The 23,912-nt window shown below is 36.1% G+C and overlaps 1 protein-coding gene across 15 annotated transcripts in view; it reads right to left on the minus strand.

The window, feature by feature from the left end:
• The window catches only part of Nt5dc1 (5'-nucleotidase domain containing 1), a 136,975-nt gene that overhangs the window by 90,459 nt on the left and 22,604 nt on the right, over positions 1-23,912 (minus strand). The window lies entirely within an intron of this gene.

Genomic DNA, 23,912 nt, shown 5'->3' on the forward strand with positions numbered 1-23,912 from the left:
AGTTCTACTCATTTTCTTTTACTCTAAGTCTTAAAAACTAGAACCACAGATATTCAAATGACCAAGGTTAAAACATCAAAGTCACCCATTTACTTCCGATCCCCCAAACAAATGGATGTAAGATTCTGTACAGTGCACTTCTTTATTATATCCTGCAAACTCTTTCTCTTATCTTCTGGGACTCCTGAGTGTAGTTATGTATCATTTTTAAAAATCAGGTTGATTATAATGGTCTTCTGACTCCTACCTCACAGTGTCTAATCAGTTTCCAAGGTGGGGGTGGGGGGTGGGGTGGGTGTTGGGAATAAGGGTCTGGAGAAGATGAAAGTGATCTTAGGTAGAGGCCACCCAAGGAAGAAAGAAGCATGCAAAGGGTGGATGAAGCTATTACAATAGGTGGGAGCACCTTGTTGTCTCTGCAGTACCAAGAAGAGTAGCAAATATAGAACTGTAAGAAAACCAAATATTCAATGAGCAAATTAGAAAAAAAAAAAAAAAGAAAGAAAGAAATCAGGAAAGAAGACGAAGAAAGTCAAGGCTGATGGGGAAACCATCAGGAAAGAGCAGAAGTAAGAAAGCTGAGGATTCTGAGAAAGGGTGATTTGTAAAGTTAAATGTTTAGAAGGATGGCAACATGACTGATGAAAGATCACTGGATGTAGCAATGTGGAGTTTCTGGTCAACCTTATCAGAAACAATGGGGGCCAGGGATTTAGCTCAGTGGTTCTGCTGCCTGCCTGGCAAGCACAAGGTCCCGAGTTTGATCCCTGGTACCAAAAAAACAAAACAATACAAAACAACCCCCCCCCAAATGAAAACAATGGAATGGTGTCAATAAGTGTATTAAGAGTTGTAAAAGGAAATAGAAAAGTAGGAGACTGACTAAAAAGTACGTTGTGATGGAGGGAGGGGAAGAGAAGAAACTGTAGAGGTGTAGGAAGGGTTCTTTTTGTTTTATATCATTCAAAGTCTTGGATATGTTAAGGAGCTCAAGTATCTGGTAAAGACAGGATAGAGAATAAAGGTCCCATGTGACAGAGTGGGGAGATGAATCCACTACACAGGAGACAGACTGTTGTGGAGAAAGAGCAAGGCAACTCATTCTGTGACACAGCCATGTGACTAATCACCATGACAAGTAAGTTTAAAGGCTGTGGACAAAGGAATTGCAAAAGTTAATTAATTTTTTCCCCTATTCTTGAAATAAGAAGCAAAAGGATCTAGCCTATGGTGAAGAAGTAGAGGCCAAATGAAAGAAGCTGAAGTTAAGTGGTAAAATAAATCAGTCAACTGGTGCACATACTGTCAGTGTTAAAACCCTAATCATTAGACAAGAAAAACCAAATAGCTCCTGTATTATCCAATCATTATTGCTCAATGCCAAATTTTGAATTTTCAAACTAGCTTAACATTTGCATTTCAGAAGTTAAATATACTCAATATTTTAATAGAAATGAAGACAATGCACCCTTTTTAAGTAGACCATGAAATACAAACCTCATTCTGCTTTCTCTAAAATTTCCACTTCTCTGTCTCCTTTGAAAGGAAGGTTGTACCAGAATCAACCAACTCCCTGTAATACTGCATCTTAGTCAAGAGAAGTAACACTCAAATAATAGTTGTTTTCAGTAAAATTGGCATCAACTACTCCCCAAATAACATGTCCTTATAAAGCTTCAGAAGCCAAAATAAACACCTACCTGGTCCAAAAACAAGTAAAACTGATGAGACAAAACTACCAGTTTATAAATATCTCAATAATCAAGAAAGAAAAGAGTTACTATTCACAGGCTATAGTAAAGCATTTTGCTGTTGTTTTAAAGTTTATTTGCTGTAGTAGTCTAAACTGGTATCTATTAAAGATAAGCTAAAATGGATAGACTTTCTTGTTTATGAGTAAGAAGAATATAAAGGGTTTCCAACATACTATTTATAAACTACCCTTAAATTTAACAATACAGTATCACCTTTTTCAATATTTGCATGTACTACATTTTTTTTTGGTACTGGAGATCGAACTCAGGACCTTGTGCTTGCGAGGCAGGCGGTAGAAACACTGAGCTAAATCTCCGGCCCTGTTCTGCCTTTTCTACATAACACTGAATTTTAAAAGCATACCAAGAGACCACACATAGATTACTTAAATTTCAACAGCCTTATATGAACTAAAAGGAGAACTAGCATGCAAGTGCTCAAAATACAGTATTTCACGTGAGTAATAAATAAATGAAGGGGATAAAATTTTGGTGTACAAATGGCTTTTAACCATACAACCATTCAGAAGGTATAAGTCCAAAGGTGTAAGTTGACAACATACAGGATTTTCTGTCCTGAATAATTTTGAAAAAAACTACACAAGAAAAACACATATTGTAAATGTACCTACCTGTACAGTATGTGATCCAGGAGGCTGACACACCGATCAGAGCCCCACACAGTCCCCCCAGGTGTGAGGGGGAGGGGTGGCTGTGCACAGAGATGGTACAAGCCCCAAAGTTGGGCTGCATCACTGCCCAGAGGCAAAGGAGACTAAACTGCAATTAGAAGCTGCAAATTCTAATCCTGAAGAAATTCAGCAATATAAATCCAGAGATAAAAAGATTTCAATCACCAACATTTAAAAAGTTACAGTCTTCAATTGCCTTATCAAAAGTCATAGTCACATAACATGAAATGTTTCTACTTATGCAGTAATAATACCTAAATTAATTCATATAGTGATTAAGTATGAATGTATATAATTTTAAGTATTCAAAAAGCACATTTGATGATCACTAGATATATAATACTCCCAGAGTCTAGCTTCCTGATATTCAGACATCCTATTGAATTACAGTATATGACAGAAAGCAACAATAGGAAATGTCATATAAAAATAAGCTTACAAATACTGATAAATTATTGCCTCCACCTTAAAAGTCAGCTTTAGTACCTAAAAGCCACTTTTATCCAGCTACTTTTCTCCATTTCTGCTGCATGATTCTAACCGATCCAAGGTACTATCTTTCTAAAATGTCCACCTAACTAGGTCACTCTTCTGTGAAACTTCTTCAAGCCTTGGTCTCTGTTCATTTGCTTTTGTAAAACACCAGCCTCTTTAAGAGAGACAACTAAACTACATAATCTAGCATTTCATCTCTGAGCCTCCATACCCAAGGCCCACAAGCCTTCTTTCAGCTCCTCCACCACAGCGTGGTGGCTGTCAGCAAAGGGAGTTATCCTGGGGAATAAAGGCCCAAGAGTGTACACACATATCTAGCTGTACCTACATGTATGTAGATGTGTCTGGAGTAGAGAGGGCACAGGATAGAACTTTAGATAGAAAGCCAGGGGTCCTGATTTTTCATATAAGTCAAATTTCTTATCTCAATTTCTTCCTTTCTAAAAAAGGGAGAGTGGTAAAAAGGACCACTTAAACCTTTGAACTCTCTGATGCTGTAACTCTCTCATCATTTATTTAATAGAGATTCTCTACTGTCTCCACACTGATTTGCTGCATCAACATTCAGTTAAATAATTTCCCTTTTAATTCAGTGTCTCCACTAGGCACTGGGACTCCTTAGGAGAATAACTATTATGTAGGGTGTAGATACACTTTTGACAGCTGTCCTTTGGTTCACCTTTGTTAAAAGCAACAGTGCTCTGTACTTCACTATTCAAATACCATTGTTTTGAAAGCTCCATCTCAGACTCAACTTACTTATCCTACTGAAATCGCCTTTGAATAAGTTAGTATTCTGTTAATACTGGCATGGAAATAATTTAAAGATTATAATCCTAAAAATGCAGTCAGTCCAATAAGAGACATATTGTCTACTTGATTTCCTGTCACAAATAATGGGAAGAAGCATTAAGTTATTATACAGAAATGGCATACAATACTCTGAAATTTTGCAGTGAAAAATATACTTAAGCTATTATTAAGCAATTCTTAATTTAAATTTTCTGGTCATTGAGTAATTTAATTTGTGTTGAATTTGCTAAAAATATCTATTCCTCCAAATTCTGAACCAAATGTATAAATACCACAAAATGTCCTGTGTGGCAAAATACAGTCTGAGAAACTTAGTAACTTACATGTTCATTGTGTTCATCCATGGATTATGCACATATTATAGAAAAATTTAAGAAACACAAAATAACTAAAAAATCCAAGAATCCAGGAAAGTCTGACAAGAATGGTCAATTCCTACCACTTAAATGTTTATTATGCTCTTCCAGTGATAAAAAAACAAAGGATTAGGGGTCAGGGATTTAGCTCAGTGGTTCTGGCGCCTGCCTCAAAAGTGCAAGGTCCCGAGTTCAATCCCTGATACAAAAAAAAAAAAAAAAAAACCAAACAAAGGACTGGTTCGTCAGAATAAGCTGTAACTTACAAATCAATGTCATATAATATATTTATTGGAAATATTTTTTATGCTAGATCTTTATGTTGCCAGCTATCCTTTAATTTTGATTTATTTATAGAAATGACTGTCCTCAAGGTGACTCATTAAAAATATAATTTTAGTTATTAAAGTATGTCTTGATATTAAACATTACTTTGGCTCAATTTCTTCTTATAAAGGAAAACAAAACAAAGTTTTAAATTTTAGTTACTTATGATTTTAGTATATGAACTGCCCAACTTTTAGTTATTTCTTTAACAAAAACTGTACTGTAAGATACATATAATAAATGATTAAATGATATTTTCATTAATTAATGTGTCTACATTTTGAGAATATAATGAAAATCAGCATTGATGACAATGGCCCTAAAGTAATATAAAATTCAGGCGCACTAGCAAAAAAATATTAACACCTTCACAATAGGGCTGTAACTTGTGCCTCGCTGCTGGACAACTTGAAGCACTGGTGATACATGCACGACTGTCCCATCAGGTGGTTTAAAAAAATTAATTTTACTAGTAAAAAGACCAATAAAAGTGATTAGATCCATTTGTACCACGAGTGGCACAAGTTGCCTGATAGAATAGTCATGCACGCACCAGCAATGGTTCTGCCAGTGGGAATGTGTTAATTGTATCTGTAGGATCATTGCTGTCAATCACTGTATTCAAATGCTCCAAAAAGTAGGCAACTTTGGGATGTATGAATGGTAAACTGCAGTGAAAACAAGTGCTATTTTCTTTTGGTTTTTGTCTTTTCATAAGAATTTTTAAACATACAATATATTTTGGGGATAGAATATACTTAACATGGTACAATTTTCAGTTAGGTAAAGGCTGGCGTATAATGAAAAGTAAATATCCCTCCTACCCGCTGCTCTCAACCTACCCTATTCCCCTCCAAAATCCGACCATTCTTACTAGTTTCTTGTCCATCCTTACACATTATGTATATATACTGCATATAAGTGCTGTATATCATGTACTTGATTCTACACATTTTTCCCTACCAAGTGTATTCTGAAGGTTCTGTCATACACTATAAAGCAGTGCCTTCATTTTTAATGGCTACTTAATGTTCCATTGTATGGATGTACAAAAACAGTCCTTTATTAATGAGTATTTGAGCAGTTTCCTTCAGCTATTACAATGGTATAAAGAATAACCTTGTATATTTATCACTTACACACATATAACTTTATCTGTAGGATAAATTCTTAGGGATAGAATTCTTGGGCAGGACACATGCATTTAAATTTTGTTTTTTTAATTTGGCATTAGGAATTGAGCATGACCTTTACAGTGAGCTACATTCCCAGTCTAATTTTTATTTTCAGACAAGGTTCGCTAAGTCACTAAATTGCCCAGGCTGGGACTGAACTCGGATCCTCCTTCTGAGCTCAGTGCCCCAGGGTGCTGGGATTATGGCTGCGCACATATTAACTCACCTATTATAGTAGTTTCTATCTGCAGTTTCAAATATCAGATTATCTATACTTCTTTATCATACCTCTAGGACTCTTCTTGCCTCATATTCTACCCAACACATTCATCACAAAAAATAAGTAGTTTTTCTAATCAGTACCAAGTGGAAGCACAGTCAACAAGTTGGGCAAGGTAGGAAAGAGGAGGGTAACATTCTCTCTTTGGGCTGCTCCCCAGAAACAAGGGAAAACTGTTGTCTGGTACAGTAGTGCATGGAAAAGTTTAGGCTGCACACAAAATTAAAATAATTACCAAATACCGAAGTCTGGGCAGGTTTCGCTACTGTTAAATAACATTACATAAATGTTAAAAGAAGTTGAGAAGGCACCATAACTTCTATTTGATTAGCTTACAAATATAATTTTCAGCTCATCCACACAATTGCTGTTAAAGATGAAATAGTACTGTAAATAACAGCGTGAATTGCTAAAAATCTAAAACTGAACAAGAAATTAAGACAAATGAAACATCATTTTCATATTTTATTGCGTGAAAGATACAAATTTGATTTAAATCTAGTTACAATAATTTAAGGAAAATTCTAAAATATTAAGAGAAGATTCATAATAAGGTAAATAAATATTAAGAAATTGAGAAAATAATAAAATGATAGTAGCAGGAGCTTGTGGATTTATCATGAAACAGTGATGCAACCAATCTCTTTACAAAGGAGTAATAAACTTTTGTTTAAAATCAGCATTTTTCATCATTCACTTAATGCTATGCATCTTTTTAGGATTTCAGAGTGAAGTTATCAGAATCAGATCAAATGATGTTGATAAGCCAAATATTTTACAGCCTATTCACTTCATTTATCATCTTCCTAAACAAATTCATCTGGAAACATTTAATAGTAAGCCCTTATCAACTGCCATCTATAACGTAACCACTGCAGAGCAGAAAGGAGAGTTTTAAAGAGCAAAAGGGAGAGCTGAATCCATTATGATCTTTCAAACATATACTGCTTCTATGTCCTATGACTTTGCTGTTATATTAAATTGAGGGGATTTTACTTCCCATATGTCAATCTGATGTAAGAATCTAACCCATGACGCATTCATTTACCCCTAAAGTATCTCAACATCACACTCAGGCTGAACCGTTTTCCTCTGAATCACTTCACTACTGGCAACAAGCATATTTCAAAAGAAATCCAGCAACTTTCCAAAAAGTTGTCTACAGAACAGTTAACACCATCAATGTAAGATTCCTTATGTGACAAAAGTCCCATTTTTAACTATGTAACCAACAGTGGTCTTCTTCCTCTCTTGTGCTTGTTTGTGGCTGGGCTGTGGTGAAGGAGCTCACAGTCACTGGGGACTAAAACCAATGGCTCACCTCTCCTGGTTTACTTTCTGGTATCATACCCTGTGCCCTAAGGATTATATTACTGGCACAAAGTCTAAAAAACAGTTGTCCCAATGTCTGGTGTGGGTTACAAATAAACTCTTAAGAGTCTATTTACTAGCTTACTGGAAAATGAAGGTTAACTTAAACACAGCCAGATATTTGAGTTCTGTGCTTAAGGTCATATTTAATGCAATATAGAAATCCAGGGAAAACAAGTTCAATAAATATATTTAGTAGCTCAGTACATGTGAATAGAGTTGAAATTCTAAAAGGTTTACTTTTTAATACTGTCACAAAAAGACATTCAGTTTCATAATTTGTTACAAAAAGGATTTCAGTTATATAATACTCCCAGAAATCCAAACGTCGGAATGAAGAATGGCAAATATAACTCATAAATGAGCTCTGTATATCTCTATTTCAAAAATATAAATGATCATATTCATTTGGCAATGAGAAAAAAATCAATGACAATGGCAATGAAAAAAACTCAATCTGTTTCTCAAGTTGTGAAAAGAAATATTCCATTCAATTCTGTACTTTTATAGATGTTTACAACTATCTTACTATCATAAGTTAAAATCTATACGAGAATACAAACAAGCACTATTATACAAGTTCAACGATGTTACAATTAATGGCCCAGTAGTAATCTTTATTTGATTACAATAAAGTTAAATTATCAATTAATTTTGTTGAATGACTTTTTCCCTAAGCTTTTTAAAAGAATTATTACTTGTCTTAAAAATTATATATTAAGGGCCGGGGATTTAGCTCAGTGGTTCTGGCGCCTGCCTTGTAAGCGCAAGGTCCCGAGTTCAATCCCCGGTAAACTGCCCCCCGCCCCATCAAAAAATTATATATTAAATACCCAAACATACAGAACAATAAAATGAGGAATTAATAGCAGTAATAATATATAGATGGTCCCATACTTACCATGGCTCACCATATAAATTTTCAACCTTGTGAAGGTTCACAAGCAGCAGACGCTGTCTTAGAATCCTGAATTTCTCTCTTCCCAGGCTGGTGACATGGAGCAGGACCCTCTCTCATGTGAACAGGGCAGTGAGCCACATCTCAGTCACTGAGGTGAAGCTACAACACTTGGTAGTTTGAGTTGTATTAAATGCATTTTTGACAACTTCTATTTTCAAATTATGATTGCTTTAGCAGGATGTAATACTATCATAATCAAGGAACACCAGTATTTATTATGGAGCTCTTTCTGGTCTTATAAAAGGAAGGTGATCCTGTCATTTATGATAAAATGGATAAATCTGGAGGACATTATGCTCAATGAGAAGAACCAAGCACATAAAGACAGATCCCACTTGGATCTTAAAATTCTTGGAATCTTAAGAAGTCAAATTTATGGAAGAGGAGAGGAGAATGGTGGGTGTAAGTGGCTGGGGGAATGGGGAGATGTTGTTCAAAGGGTACAAACTTCACATAGGCTGGGTAAATAAGGTCAGAAGATCTAACGTACAACAAACATAGTGACAACAGTTAACGATACTGCACTATACAGTCAGCTCTCTATATTCTTGGGTTCTGTGTTCATGGTCCAACTAGCCATGAACTGAAAATATTCAGAAAAAAAAACTTTCTGTAGTAAACATACACAGGCTGTTTATTTCTTGTCATAATTCTCTAAACTATACAGTTTAACAATTATTTAAATGTCACTGATACTGTCTTAGGCATTGTAAATAATCTAGAGGTGATTTAAAGCAGAGGCCCTAAACCCTGGGCAATGGACAGTACTGGTCTGTGGCCAGTTAGAAACTGGGCCAGAAGCAGGAGGTGAGCTGTGGGTGATAAAGTGAAGCTTCATCTGTATCTACAAGGGCTCCCCAATGCTAGTATTATTGCCTCCAGTCAGACCAGTGAAGGATTAATTCTTAGAGGCGGCCAAACCCTACTGTGAAGGGTAAGAATCGAATGCTTGATGATCTGAGGTGGAGCTGAGGCAGTAATACTAGCACTGGAGAGCAGCTGTAAATACAGACTGACATTAGCAGAGAGGGCTGACTGCACAGAGACCATAATGAATCAACTGCTTGCAGACTCAGATCAAAACCCTGACAGGGAGCAGCAAGTGACAATTAAGCCGCATCTGGTGTCAGGCTTCACAGTGGCAAATGAGTGGATGGACTTCAACTGTACAGCTGCAATTGGTAACGGGCTTTAAGTCAAAATCCAACACTTATTTTAGTCAGTGCCTGGACCACACACTATTTTATTCACCACTACCATCTGTACCTCTTTCCCCACACTGCACATTTCTTTTAATCAGTTTTGGTAAGTCCACAAGTTAACCCTAGTCAAAAATGAGTAAAAAACAAACATCTGAGCTTCTCTGGAAAGGGGGGAAGACTCAATTATGAGAGAACAGAAGACTCTAAAATGGCCAACTAAAAGAAGGTGCATTTAAAAGAAAATGAGATTAAGGGTTCATTGCAGCAGGTGATTCACATTCTCCAAGCCCTCCTTGTAAAATATGTGGCAATCTGCTAACAAAGCTTTGAAACCTTCAAAACTGCTTTGTCACAAGGAGACTAAGAATCCTGGATTAAAAGACAAACTTTGGAGTTTTTCAAAAGAAAAGTACGTGAAGAACAGAAGCAATTATTAAAGGCTACCATGTTATCAAATTTGTCTGCACTCAGAACATCATTCTTAGTGACCAACTGCACTGCTAAAGCTTTCTAAGAAGGCCTTTAGTTTTGGTGAAGAACTGACTCTGCCCACTGCTAAGGACGTTTGTTGCGAACTTCTAAAAAAGGCTACAGTTCAAAAGGTGGCACCCTGTTCCTCTTTTGATTCGCACCATAACTAGACAAACGGATGGAACAGTAGAGGATATTGAGGCACACTTGTTAGAGAGGATTAATGGGTTACCGTGGTATACAATCCAGGTTGATGAGTCTACCTTATGCTGATAACAGGCAATGATGATTGCTCTTGTGTGATACATTTTTCAGGAGGATGGGCATGATATGTTAAGTGCACTTTTGTTGCCAATCAACACTACAGTTGTAGAACTATTGACATATCTTTGAATGATTATATATTGGGAAAACTGAATTGGTTATTTTGTGTCAATATATCCTGACACAAGTCAGACAGCTCTCCGGTTTCACTTTTTGATTTCAGAGATCATTTCTGAATGTGAGTTTAGGCACTGTCATCCACAGAGAAATGCTGGCTAGTGACCAAAGTCACCTGCACTTAACGTTTTGCAGAATGCGATTAAAATCATCAACCACACACAGTACATGCCCTGAACTCAACATCTGTTCATGCGGCTCTGTGAGGAGATGAACACAGTGCATACATATCTTACACAGAAATGGCAGGGCTTTCTAAAGGTAGATCACGAGCCAGAGTTTTTGTGTTATGAGAGCTGCTCTAGGTATTTCTTTTAGAAAAGCAATCACCAATGGCAGTACATTTCAGTGACACAGAATGGGTTGCAAAACTTGCTTACTCATGTGATATATTCAACCTGCTAAATGGACTTAACCTGTCATTTCAGGGGAAAACAGCTGTTTTTCAGTTGGAAGAAAAAATGGTTGAATTTAAAGCCAAACTGGAATGATGGAGGTGACAGGTGAACATGAATTTTTCACTTGTTTCAAACATTAGCACAGATTTTGAAAGAGACTGACCCAGGGAATTCTTTCTCCCCTCTGTTACACAATCACCCATTGCGGCTTCCAAAAGAGTTTGAGCGTTACTTTCTCACCACAAAAGAACCCCAAACTGGGAAGGAATGGATCTGTACGCCATTTGTGATTAGGCAGATGAATCAACTTCGTCCATGCTAAAAGATGATCAACTACTTGAGATGCAACTGACAGTAGTCTTAAACCTATGCTGAAGAGAACTTCACATCTTCATATGTTCTGGATTAAAGTCAAGTTGGAATATCCTGAGATTGCCACCAAAGCACTGACAGGCCTGCTTCCATTTCCAACTTCTTATATTCTGAAGCAGAATCTTCTGCAGTGACAGCAACCAAAAGGAGATTACAGAGGAAACTGGATGCAAACAACACTGTTGGAGTGACTGTGGAGTGTTCTGAGTTCACCACATACTTTGGGAGTCACTGTCTCCCATCATCTTCAGATGGGATAGTTTAGTTGCCGAAAAACAAGCTTAGCTATCATACTAATTCTGCATTATGATGAGCCGTATAATTATTTCATTACACACTGCAATGTAGCAATAATAGAAATAAAGTACACAATAAAACTAATGCTTTTGAATTATCCTGGAAAAAAAATTCTTTTTAAGAAACTAAAATGGTGCCAAAATGGTTGGGGACTGCTGATTAATATGTGAGGTTGAGTACAGATCATATACAGGTTCTACAAGACATTTAGAGAGGAACTGCTGCCACTACTCTTTAAACTCTTCAGTGAAATTGAAAGGGAAGCAATACTCCCAAATTCAGTCCTGGAAGCAAGCATCACCTTGATCCTTAAAGCAGAGAAAGACCCAACCAAAACGGAGAACTATAGCCCAATCTCACTAATGTACATAGATGCAAAAATCCTCAATAAGATACTGGCAAATAGAATGCAGAAGAAGATCATCAAGAAGATCATACACCCTGATCAAGTGGGATTCATCCCAGGGATGCAGGGATGGTTCAACATATGAAAATCAATCAATGTAATACACTATATCAATAGAGCCAAGGACAAAAAACATATGATTATCTCCATAGATGCAGAAAAAGCCTTTGGCAAAATCCAACATGCATTTATGATAAAAACCCTACAAAAAATTGGAATAGATGGTCTCTGCCTCAAACTGATAAAAGCCATCTATGAAAAACCAACAGCCAATATCATACTAAATGGTCAAAAACTGAAATCCTTCCCACTAAACTCAGGAACAAGACAAGGATGTCCACTATCACCACTCTTGTTCAATATAGTTCTGGAAACATTAGCCATGGCAATTAGACAAGAGAAAGAAATAAAAGGAATGAAGGCAGGAAATGAAGAAGTCAAATTATCACCATCTGCAGATGACATGATACTCTATATAGAAGACCCCAAGAACTCCACCAAAAGTCTTCTAGACGTAATAACCAAATTCAGTCAAGTAGCTGGTTACAAGGTCAACACACAAAAATCAATAGCTTTCCTCTACACCAATGACAGACTCACTGAGAGAGAAATAGGTCAAATAATTCCTTTCACAATAGCATCCAAAAAACTGAAATACCTAGGAATCAACCTAACGAAAGAAATCAAAGACCTCTTCTCTGAAAACTATGGCACTCTGAAAAGAGAGATTGAAGATTATATCAGAAAATGGACAGACATACCCTGCTACTGGGTAGGAAGGATTAATATAGTGAAAATGGCCATACTTCCAAAACTGCTATAGAGATTCAGTGCAATTCCAATTGAGATCCCAGCAGCATACTTCATGGACCTTGAGAAAACAATCCAAAAATTCATTTGGAACCAGAAGAGACCCAGAATAGCAAAAGCAATTCTAGGTAACAGAGACATGGCAGGGGGTATCACAATCCCCAACCTGTAACTCTACTACAAAGCTACTGTGATAAAAACAGCATGGTACTGGCAAAGAAACAGACTTGAGGACCAGTGGAACAGACTAGAAGATGCAGAAACAGTGCCAGACACACTCAGCCATCTCATCTTCGATAAAGGAGACAAACATCCTCACTGGAGGAAAGATAGCCTCTTTAATAAATGGTGCTGGAAAAACTGGGTTTCAACTTGCCAAAGATTAAAACTAGACCCATATCTCTCACCAGGCACTAAACTACAATCAAAATGGATTAAAGATCTAAATATTAAAATAGAAACTCTGAACCAGGTGGAACAGAGGTTAGGTAGAACTCTTGAAGACATTGGTGGAGGAAAAGATTTTATGAACAAAACCTCAGTTGCCCGTGAACTAGCACAAACAATCAACAAGTGGGATCTCTTCTTATTAAAAAGCTTCTGCACAGCAAGAGAAACCACCAACAGTGTGAAGAGACAACCCACAATATAGTAAAAAATCTTCACCTGCTCTTCCTCAGACAAAGGTCTACTATCTCAAATCTATAAAGAACTTAAAAAGATCAGATCTCCCAAATTTAAAGACCCAATCCAAAAATGGGCATCTGAAATGAACAGACATTTCTCAGACAAAGAAGTAGAAATAGCAAATAAACATATGAAAAAATGTTCAACATCACTGGTCATTCGAGAGATGCAAATGAAAACAACTCTGAGATTCCACCTCACCCCAGAAAGAATGGCTGCTATCATGAAATCAACCAATAACAAATGCTGGCGGGGCTCTGGGGAAAGAGGAACCCTGCTCCACTGCTGGTGGGAGTGTAGACTGGTGCAACCACTGTGGAAATCAGTATGGAGATACCTCAAAGAACTAGGACTGGAAGTCCCATTTGACCCCGCTATTCCACTGCTGGGGATCTTCCCCAAAGAATTAAAAGAATCATACCACAGTGATATATGTGTGCCCATGTTCACAGCAGCACAGTTTGTAATAGCTAAAAGTTGGAAACAGCCCAAATGCCCATCAACTGGAGATTGGATAAAGAAAATGTGGTTTTTTTATAAAATGGAGTACTACTCAGCCATAAAAAATGAGAAATTAGAGACATTTATAGCTAAGTGGATGCACATTGAGGTGATACTCTTAAGTGAAGTAAATAGGACACACATGTACAAATACCGAACAGTTTCTCTGGTGTGAGAAACTGAAAGTGTAAATAAGGACTGAAATGTATAATGGGTAATGTGAAATAGAAAGAAAAGGGGCAAAGGGGAAGGAAGTGGGAGGGCTAGGGGAAAGGATAGAAGGGAATGGGATTACTATGAGAAAATGGAAAAATAGGAACAAAATCTTCGTAAATAGGGAGGAATGGAGGGGTTGGAGGGCTGGGCAAGGGTGAAATATAAGAACCAAGAGAGATTATGTAAAGGTGCAAATTTCCAATGATGAATGTCATTATATTGTATACCTAAAATGTACCAATGATTAGAATGAATAATCGATAATGCAAAATAGGAAGAAAAGGTCCAAAGTGGCAGGGGAAGTGTAAGAGGCAGGGAAAAGGAAAGAAGGGAAAGGAAAAATTATGAGAAATGGAAAAAATGGAAACAAACTTTTGTAACTAGGGAAGGGTGGAGGGGGTGAAGGGAGGGCTAGGAATGGGGAAAAAATAAGAACCAAGATGCATTATGTAAAGGTACAATTCCCAATGAGAAATGTAATTGTGTTGTATACCTAAAATGTACCAATAAAAGAATTTAACAAGAAAAAAAAAAAGATCATACGCAGGTACTAGGCTATAAATTTATTCGAAGTACTGGGGAGAGAAAGCAGGGCCTTTGTACTGGGATATATCCCCATTATATTTTTTAAAATGTTGAGATAAGAGTCTTGATAAATTGCCCAGACTGGGTTTGAACTTGGATTCTTCTGCCTCAACCTCCCCAAATGCTGGAGTTACAGGTGTGCACTATAGGCCTTTTTATATGAGGCACTTGAGCATCTCTGAACTTTGGTATCTGTGATTTGGGGTGTTGTACTGAATTAAATAAATCTCCTAAGGCTACTGAGATATGATACCATACTATATATTTATAAAGTTTTACATACAAACACAAAGAACTATTTGGTGGGTATGTTAATTAGCCTCCTTATCATAATCACTTCACAATGTATACTTATACAGCACTAAAAAATGTTATACATCTTAAGTATATACAATTATTATTTGTCCATTATACCTCAAATAAGTGGGAAAAAATTTTAAAGAACAGTATTTGTAAAAGGATGACCAGGGATGGGTATATTGATTCGTAGGGTAGCATGCCTGAAGCATACCATGAGCAAAAATATAAAAACTTTTTCATATTTTTGAATTGAATTAAAGTATTATGAGACCAAACTAAATATTAAGTATAACCTGTTGAAAACACTTTTGGTATTCTAAGTTATATTATTCCTTATACAGTGGAATGGAAGATTGCCTAAGATCTTAAGTTAGTTCTGTCCAAACATACCTTTGTGTAATAACACGCAGAAGCTCTTCAATTATCCTGGAAAAAAACTAGGCTCTGATCCTGTTATCTAGAAGATGTTTACATGGAGCCATAAAAAAATGGTTTACTGAGACTATGAACAAAACTTAAATATCATTTTCACATACTTAGTAAGGTTTCTCTTACCACTCTAATGTCCATTTTTTAGTGATAATGAATGCTATTTTCTAATTTTTTTATCTTAAAAATTCAAATATTCTAAATATATATATATTTCTATATAATACTTCTCAAATAATAAGATGTTTAGAAGTCATATATTTGTATTCAGGTGAGAAGATATGAGCAGGGCACGAATCAATAAATGCTCCCAGTAGTCTGTGAGCTCATTTGTATTTCCCAGTATATATAACACGTGCTTAATACATTGAGGAGTTGAATCGAATGATGTACCAGCAAGTAACAAAGTTGAAGATAAGTAAAAAATTTGAAAAATGAGGCACAGATACGTCTAAAAAGGTATTCATTGTTCCCAATGGTACAGTTCAGGGTTCTGAGACATTTAAAGAAATTTCTTTAAATTTCCAAAATTCTAGGTTCCTCTGTTTTCTTTTCACTCTGTCTCAGGATGTGGTTTGCACCTATCCTCTGACACCTATACCCCTATCTTGGCTATCTTGAGAAGAGCTGTCTTTGGAAAATATAACAGAAATTCTAACTTGTTAGGCAACAGAACAATTTAAGGTATCCAGTCACTAACAGCAGCTAGGGCTATTTTCTTTTGCGAAAACTGCATTTGGAAGCAATTACAAACAGTGGGACATTTATCAAAACTCAGCTATTTTAAGGTAAGGCACAGTTGAAAAGATTCAGATCCAAGCCAGCACCATGCAAAACTCTACTCTCCTGGGTGCCCACAAGCATGGGGAAAATCACCTACATTCAGTAAATACCTGGAATTTAGTTTCCCAAAGCTCTTAGTTCCCTCATTCAGAAATACTTGAGAGGTTCGTGTTTTGAACTAGGCACCATGAATGACCCATAATCATTGAGCTGTATTTAGAAAAGAGGATACAGTATGAGAAAGTACCAATTTATGATTTGGTATACGAGATCATGTAGATACTACAGACCCAGAGCAAAGCCTGTAAGTGGTGGCTGTGTTTGATATGTGCCTGTTCCATGAGACTAAGATCATCAATAGCAGGATGTGCTCCTGGTCCACGTTCTCGGCATCTCATAGAAACTGGTATAATAGAGAGGCTCAAAAATAGTTTGCCAACATTTGAGAAGACTGATACTGTAAGGAGATGCAAGTATGACATCAGAGGTATTTAATTTTTTGACACCAGCACGGTCATCACAATCTTTTATGCTTACCAGGCATTCATAACTACTGTTCTATGATTTTATACACATCTTATTTTACCTTTCAAAGTTCCTAACAAGTAAAAATAAGAAAAAAAAAAAAAAAAGAGGATAAGGCCATAGCATGTCAGAAGTGGAAGACTTATGTGATTAAAGAAAGGCAGAATGACTAAAATGGTCACCAGTGGAAAAATCCATCACTATTAAATTCAGTGTATCTGTGATGTATACACTTCATTTTCTATTTTCCCTAAATAGTAATTACCTTTAAAATTTGAATGAAAGCATATATTTATGGACATACTGATGAAGAAAGCATGTGCAAGAAGGCCAGGCAATCTGCTCAGAGTAACTGCCGGGTCTGAGGCCAACAGTCAGCACGAAGTGCAGTCACTAGCATCTGTCCACAGTGAGAGGTAGAGGTCTGTCCACCAGGTAGCAAACCTGTTTAATCAAAGGCTAAGTAGGCATTGTTTAAATCAAAAACTTTGGGATATATTTTAGTTATTAATATTATTAAGTTAAATGGTTGTGTAATCATCAGTCACCAGGATGGATTTTTTTTTTTTTTTTTGGTACCAGGGATTAAACTCAGGACCTTGTGCTTGTGAGGCAGGTGTGGTTCCACTGAGCTAAATCTCCAGCCCTCTTGGTGATTTCTGTTGTCACTCAAACTCTGCAGGTACTTAGGTACTTTATACCCAAAGGTATGGTTATGTCACTTATACCCTACAGGTACAGGTACAGCTGACTGCAGAGTTGTTCAGACATATGATAGTAAACAGTGGAGCAAAGAGATTCAAATGAAAAGGGATACCTTGTGAATTTAATTGACACCTCATTTCTACTTCCAAATCCGACAAGCACACATGTGAAAGTTGTACATAGAGCAGTAAAGTGTATGAATGGCTGAGAACCCAATGGGTGGCCAAGACCTTTGAGGATCTGTGGTCAACAAGCCAATAAACTTTATATTTTTAACTTGCCTAGGTTATTATGGAAAGAAAGTGATCTCATTAAGTGTTGGGCACAAAACCATGAGCTCTTTAAGCAAAGTAGAAATTTATATGTAACAGAAAACAGAATATAAAGCCCTTGTTTAACTTTATAAATGCTCAGTTTTTTAAAAATTTGACATGAAGTTTCAGGGTTTTTTCATAAACACCTGTTTTTATGCATGAATTTCTCTTTCAAATCCCTCAACAGGTATCTAACCACGAAACCACCTTAAGCTAGTTACACAAATAGACCATTTACAGCTTCCTGGCTCCATCACAGTGCCTACAAAAGTCCCTCACATTATTCTGCGCAGGAATGAGGTACAGCATGGCAGTGGTGGAAGCTGTGGGTCTCGGCCCCTAAATGAACTTCTGGACACTTCCCATGTCCACTGCTGAAAGGAGGCAGGATTAGAGGAACAGGAAAAATCAGTGTCCTGCTGGGGAAGGGGATGAGCACATGAGGCAAGCCCCTGGCATTTTTCCTTCAGTGGCTCTCTCACCAAAGCCCTTCAGCACTTCAGAAATTTAATTCAATTAAACATCAAGGAGGAAGACATGTGTCACAGAGAAGGCAGTTTCCATATAAGATGAATAAAATGATTCATCTACATGGGCCCCTTATAGCTCTGAGGCTATGAAAGAAGAACAATATTCTCAATTAAAATTTTATGCACCTAAAAACAAAATTGTGCATATAAAAAACTCATTAGTAAACAGAAAAGACAAATGAAAACTGGGAAAAATACATGCAAACTGTATCATAAAGCACAGGTGATTTATTCCTAACCTACAAAACATTTGCAGGTAAATGAGACAGAGACACAGCTGTAACTCTATGAAAAGGTGCTCAACTGAGCTCTGTATAAGAATAAAAATACAATGAGATTGCAATTTTAAGGTGGGCAAAAATCTAATAAAAGTTCACAAAATCTAAACAACACATGCTATTGGTTAAAGCAGTGGGGAAACGTACTTACATATATTTCTGGCAAAAATACAAAAGGATACATCATCTATGGAGGGGAATTTAATAGTTTCCAACAAAATTATAAGTTTATTTTCTTTCTGACCATAACATCCAATTCTAAGAATCTCTTCCAAAGATATTCAGGAAAAAATATACATTCACAAAGTCTTTTGTTGTGTAACCATTTGTATTAGCAAAATAAAGAGATGATATAGATGACCATCAACCAGGCAGTGATTAAAAAAAACTTTGTACCTCCATACAGTGGGAAAATAAGCTATAAAATAGAACACAGACTATCTTCACATACTGTTATGCAATGATTTCCACAGTAAACTCTTATATAAAAGATATAAGATAGGCAGGGCATGGTGGTGCACACTTGTAATCCCAGTGTTCTGGAGGCTGAGGCAGGAGGATTGAAAGTCTGAGCCCACTCTGGGCAAGTTAGTGACTTAATAAGACCCTGTCTCAAATTAAAAAAAAAAAATTTAAAAAGGGCTGGGGAAGTCGCTCAGTGCAAAGGTCCTGAGTTCAATCGCCAGTACTGAAAAAAAAAAAGAGTAAAATAATTGCGTATATTATGGTGCCATTTATCCAAGAAATATGGTAGGATTAACATGTATTAACAATAAAAGGATAAAAACTGAAAACACTAAACAATGGTTGCGTATAGAAAGATGATGAAACAGAGAGTTCAATTAGGTTAATAATAAAAGCTAGACTTTTCTGAATATTCCTTATTTTATAAATATGACTAGAAAATATGTAGTGTATGCTGGAGCTGGCTTATACTGGCTCATGGTGTTTGGTGAGCCAGCTTACTCTACACCTTGGTAGCTTGAAAATGGACATGGTGGCTGGATTTACATCATACCATTAAGTAAACACTTTGCATTCAACCCCAGGCTAGCTATTAGCACACCACAGAAAATGTAAAGATTTTAGAAAAGTATAAAACAAAATTAAATTTAAAGAGAGTATTCTTAAACACTGACTGCAAAATGAAACAAACTTAACAATGAACTAAGTGGGTAGTATTAGTAAACTGAAATGACCAGTGACTTTACAGAACAGTACTATGTACACAGATCTTCAGCAAACACTAAAAGAACTGCAAAAATAATCAGTGTAACAGGTTACCTGTTTTCATTACTGTGGTGTGACTGCTCGCATTGCTATTCTAAGAATCTGGGAGTACTTCAGAATAAAGCAAATGTCACTGAGAATTGGGACTTTCGAGAAGGGACTGGGGAGTTATAGATACAAGTTAAGTAAACACCCTGTGGTCCTAAATATGAGTTGAATCAATCCATATGAAGTTATGTCATATTTTGCATTTAGTTAACATTATATGCATGAATTTACTAGCTGTTTACTAAAAAAGCCTAAAAGTAATGGCTAACTCAGAAGCAATGTGTATCCTTGGATCCCAGGCATTGAGACACCTACCTGGATTATGGTTTTTTGTTGTTGTTGTTGTTGTTTGTTTTGGTACCGGGGATTGAACTCGGGTCCTTGCATTTGCACAGCAGGCGGCCAAACCACTGACCTAAATCCCCAGCTTGTTTTTTTTTTTTTTTAACTCTGTTTCCCACTAAAAGTATCAAGACTCTGTGGAAAAGTGTCTTATTACAGATCTAGGCCAGGAAAAGTACACAAATCTACAAAGAAAGAAGCTGTAAAAGATTCCTGGGATAATGTTACAAGGACTCAAAAGGAACCCTGAAGACATGCTCACAGACCAAAGATGGTGAAATATATGACCAATTAGAAGAACAGTAACTGCCAGGATTGAAACATAAAAGACATGAAAAAATCCATGAGTTTATGATTATTCCCAAGCACATATATAAACGCCTCAATGGGCCACCTCTAAAGGATGTAAGGAAGCAAGCTTATTGTTTAATGCTGGCAAACATATTTGTTCTTTTTCTTCTGTATAAACTGTACTTCAGGTAATAGTTGATCAAGGGGTGCTTTTCTTTATAGAAATATCTTAGTTAATAAAAGAGGATAAAAGCAAAATATCACCATTTTATGGGCTATAGTGAATGTAGTTAATTAACAATGCCTAGTAACACCAGAGACAACCAGTAATGAAGGGCCTCCTGAAAAAATTCACCACATTGCTCTCTCAAGTAGTATCCCTGGCAAAAAAAAAAGTACTGTGTGTGTTTACAAACGTATATATTTCAAACCTAAATAAGAATAACACTCTAGATCCAGTGACCAGTCTGCAGACAAGTAAGATAAATGACAACAATATCTGGACCACGGGAAATTGCATGGGACGATCCCATTTTTCAACAAATAAGGTGCAAGGGGGAAAAAGACATATAGATAAGAAACTTGTATGAACAGGGGACATATTAATCAATGGCAATTCATGAACTTCATTTGAACAAATAATAAATCATTAAAAATACACAGGAATATGTATACATATAGTCTATATATACATGCACTGTTTATCCATGTATATGTTTATACACATATACATTTGTCTACATATTCATGAGTCACACCTAACATAGATAATTGGGGAAATGTGAATGCAGACTAAAGGATCTGCTATTAAGAAAGGTTTAGTTGTTAGACATGAAAAAGATACTCTTTACAGAAAAAGGACTTCTTGTCTTCTGGAGAAATATACTGAAATATTCATAGGTGAACTGGTACAATGTACGGTATTTGTTTCAGAATTGAGGAGGGGGTAAATGGAAGAACTGAAAGACAATGAGTTGAGGTTAGACTAAGTTGGGTGAGAGGTACATAGGAATTCACTGTAACCATGCATCCTATTGTAGGCAGTACCAAAGGTTTCTACAATAAAGTTAAAAGAAATATGAACACAAAAATTTAAAAAATTAGATAGCTAGTATTAGCTAGCAATGACACTGATATCAACAAACTACACATTTCAGCTCAGGAGTCCACCATGAGCACCTAAGGAGCTGTGGTAAAATACAGTTTCTGAACTACAACCATTATTAATGAACACCAAAGACTGAACAAATTGTGTCATCTCCCCAGGTTAGTAGGAACAGGAAAAGAGGTTGAAAACCACTGTGTAAACACCTTAAGAGTTAGGAGTATGCATTAGTCACCCAAGATTTACCTCCATGCCTGACATTCGGGTGGTACTCAAGAAATATGTGGTGAATTAATGAATGACCTTGGGAGACACAAATGAATAGCAGACTGAAAAGCAGCTAATTGCTACATGTGTGAAAATCATCACTCATATTTGATAAAAAGAAACAGGTGAGTTCAAAGAGCAGGGCTCTGTTTCAAGTGGAATAGGTTTCTTTTGCAAAGTCACAAATTAGTCACTTCTAATAGCTAAAAGTAAACACCTAGAATAAAAATAGTTTTAAACACACAACTGGGTGGGGTATGGCTAGCAAATATTCTGATTCTACAATCTGTTTTGGACAACACAGTGCTTCTTATGTGACTAACAAAACAAACAGTAGTCAGATTTCATGAGCCGAAATAGTACACTATTTACAAAAAGGGCTGACTGCCCAAGACTTACCAATAAAGACACCACATTTTTCAAGGTTAAAGAATATAGAAAGAACGACTAATACCCACATATATTTACATATCCCCCAAAGAAGGCATATAACCACCAAGTATGGACTTTTTTTCTTTTTTTTGTCTGTAGAGTATAAATGGAGTCAAGTCTACCGTCTGACCATGGGGAACAGCAGAATACCTCAAGCATAAGAATAATTTAATTTTAAAGCTAGGAGGAGCTTAGAAACCATCTCGTCCAAATTTTTCACTCTGTGATGAAAAAACAGATATCTTTTTACATTATAATGAACAGCTCTGAAAATAGCTATGACAGTCACACTTGAACAGTGTACTCAGGTGCAAAGTGCTAGGTATGAAGAGCTGAAAATTCATCTTCCAGTTCACACAGTATCAGTCTCAATTAAAGCAAAAGCATGTGTGTCTATGTAAACATATATACACACAAAAATACTTACGTATTTCTGATAATTCCTTTCAAAACACATTTGTCCTAGATTCGAAGGGCATCTACTAGTACCTCAACTATTTTTTCAAATTCTTGTCCAAATGAACCATAAGCAAATGGAAGGCAGCTGTCTTCCTTCACTTATTTTTTGTAGTCTCTCATATTACAAAAGCTATCCCTTACATAACTTCTAAATGATGAAAGAATAATTACAATACAAACTGATTCTCTTGATAATCTAAACTGATATATAAGCTGTATTTCTTGAGCATTACATAGAGGTATAACGAAAGTGTAGATTTTTAAATATGTCAATTAGTAAAATATTTCAAAGTGAGAGAGGGGGCAGTGAGGAAGAACACTGCATTTACACAACAAGGCTTTGTTTACATACACAATGAACACTGCCTACAGGAGAGGAGCAGGGGAAAGAAAAAGGAAAAACTTTTATTTCATTTCTGGTAAAACATTCAATTATTTTAATTACTGATCAGTCCCAAGTTCATACTAGTTTAATTCTAGGGATGTAGCAAAAGTGATGTATCTTTTTCTCTCTATGGAATTCTTCAAAGGAGTCTCTGACATTGTAAAAAGAGAAAACTACTGAGATTGACAACAATAATGTTTGCTTCCCCCTTTGGAGATTAAAATGTTTCTAGTTGGGATGATTTAAGATTCCTGAAGGAAACTTCAATATATGTCAGCAGTTCTTTTTAAAAAGCTAAAAGCAAATTTTTGAGGAATTTTTTTCTTCTAAGTGGAACACAGCAACCTTATGTAAATAAACACAATACAAGATGATCAAGTTAAGGGTGTTTCGAATTCGACTCCAACCCTCAATCTGGTAGTTCAAATTTAAGTAAGAAAATCTGAAGCCCTTTATTAAAATCAATGTAGTGTTGTGAATAAAGAATCTAAATCGTTCAGGGAGTGTATGTTGCTAACTCTCCTATTAAATCCACAGATGTCTTGTATTTTTCTAAAACAGTGAAAATATTCAAATGCAAAAACTTGAAATATTTAATGTTATCATGTTAAATTTCTTTTATTAACCTGAAAGCTTACACTAAAATTCTGAAATGCAAAACAGCATTCTTACATTTCACCATTTTTTTTCTCTCTAAGACCAAAACTTAAGTAAGAACCGAGAAAAACTATTTTCATAAAAATTTAGGAACATTGAAGGACACATTGCTGGCTTTATGTAATAAATGAAGAAATGAGATGGCTTAAACTCATGCCCCTCCAAAAGAATTCTTTCCCTATTTTTATATACTACCAAATATTTTCAGCCAAGTAACACAAG

Source organism: Heterocephalus glaber, unplaced genomic scaffold (genome assembly GCF_053883595.1).
Source record: "Heterocephalus glaber isolate CG9 unplaced genomic scaffold, H.glaber_assembly_v1.0 deba00000896, whole genome shotgun sequence".
Taxonomy (NCBI): domain Eukaryota; kingdom Metazoa; phylum Chordata; class Mammalia; order Rodentia; family Bathyergidae; genus Heterocephalus; species Heterocephalus glaber.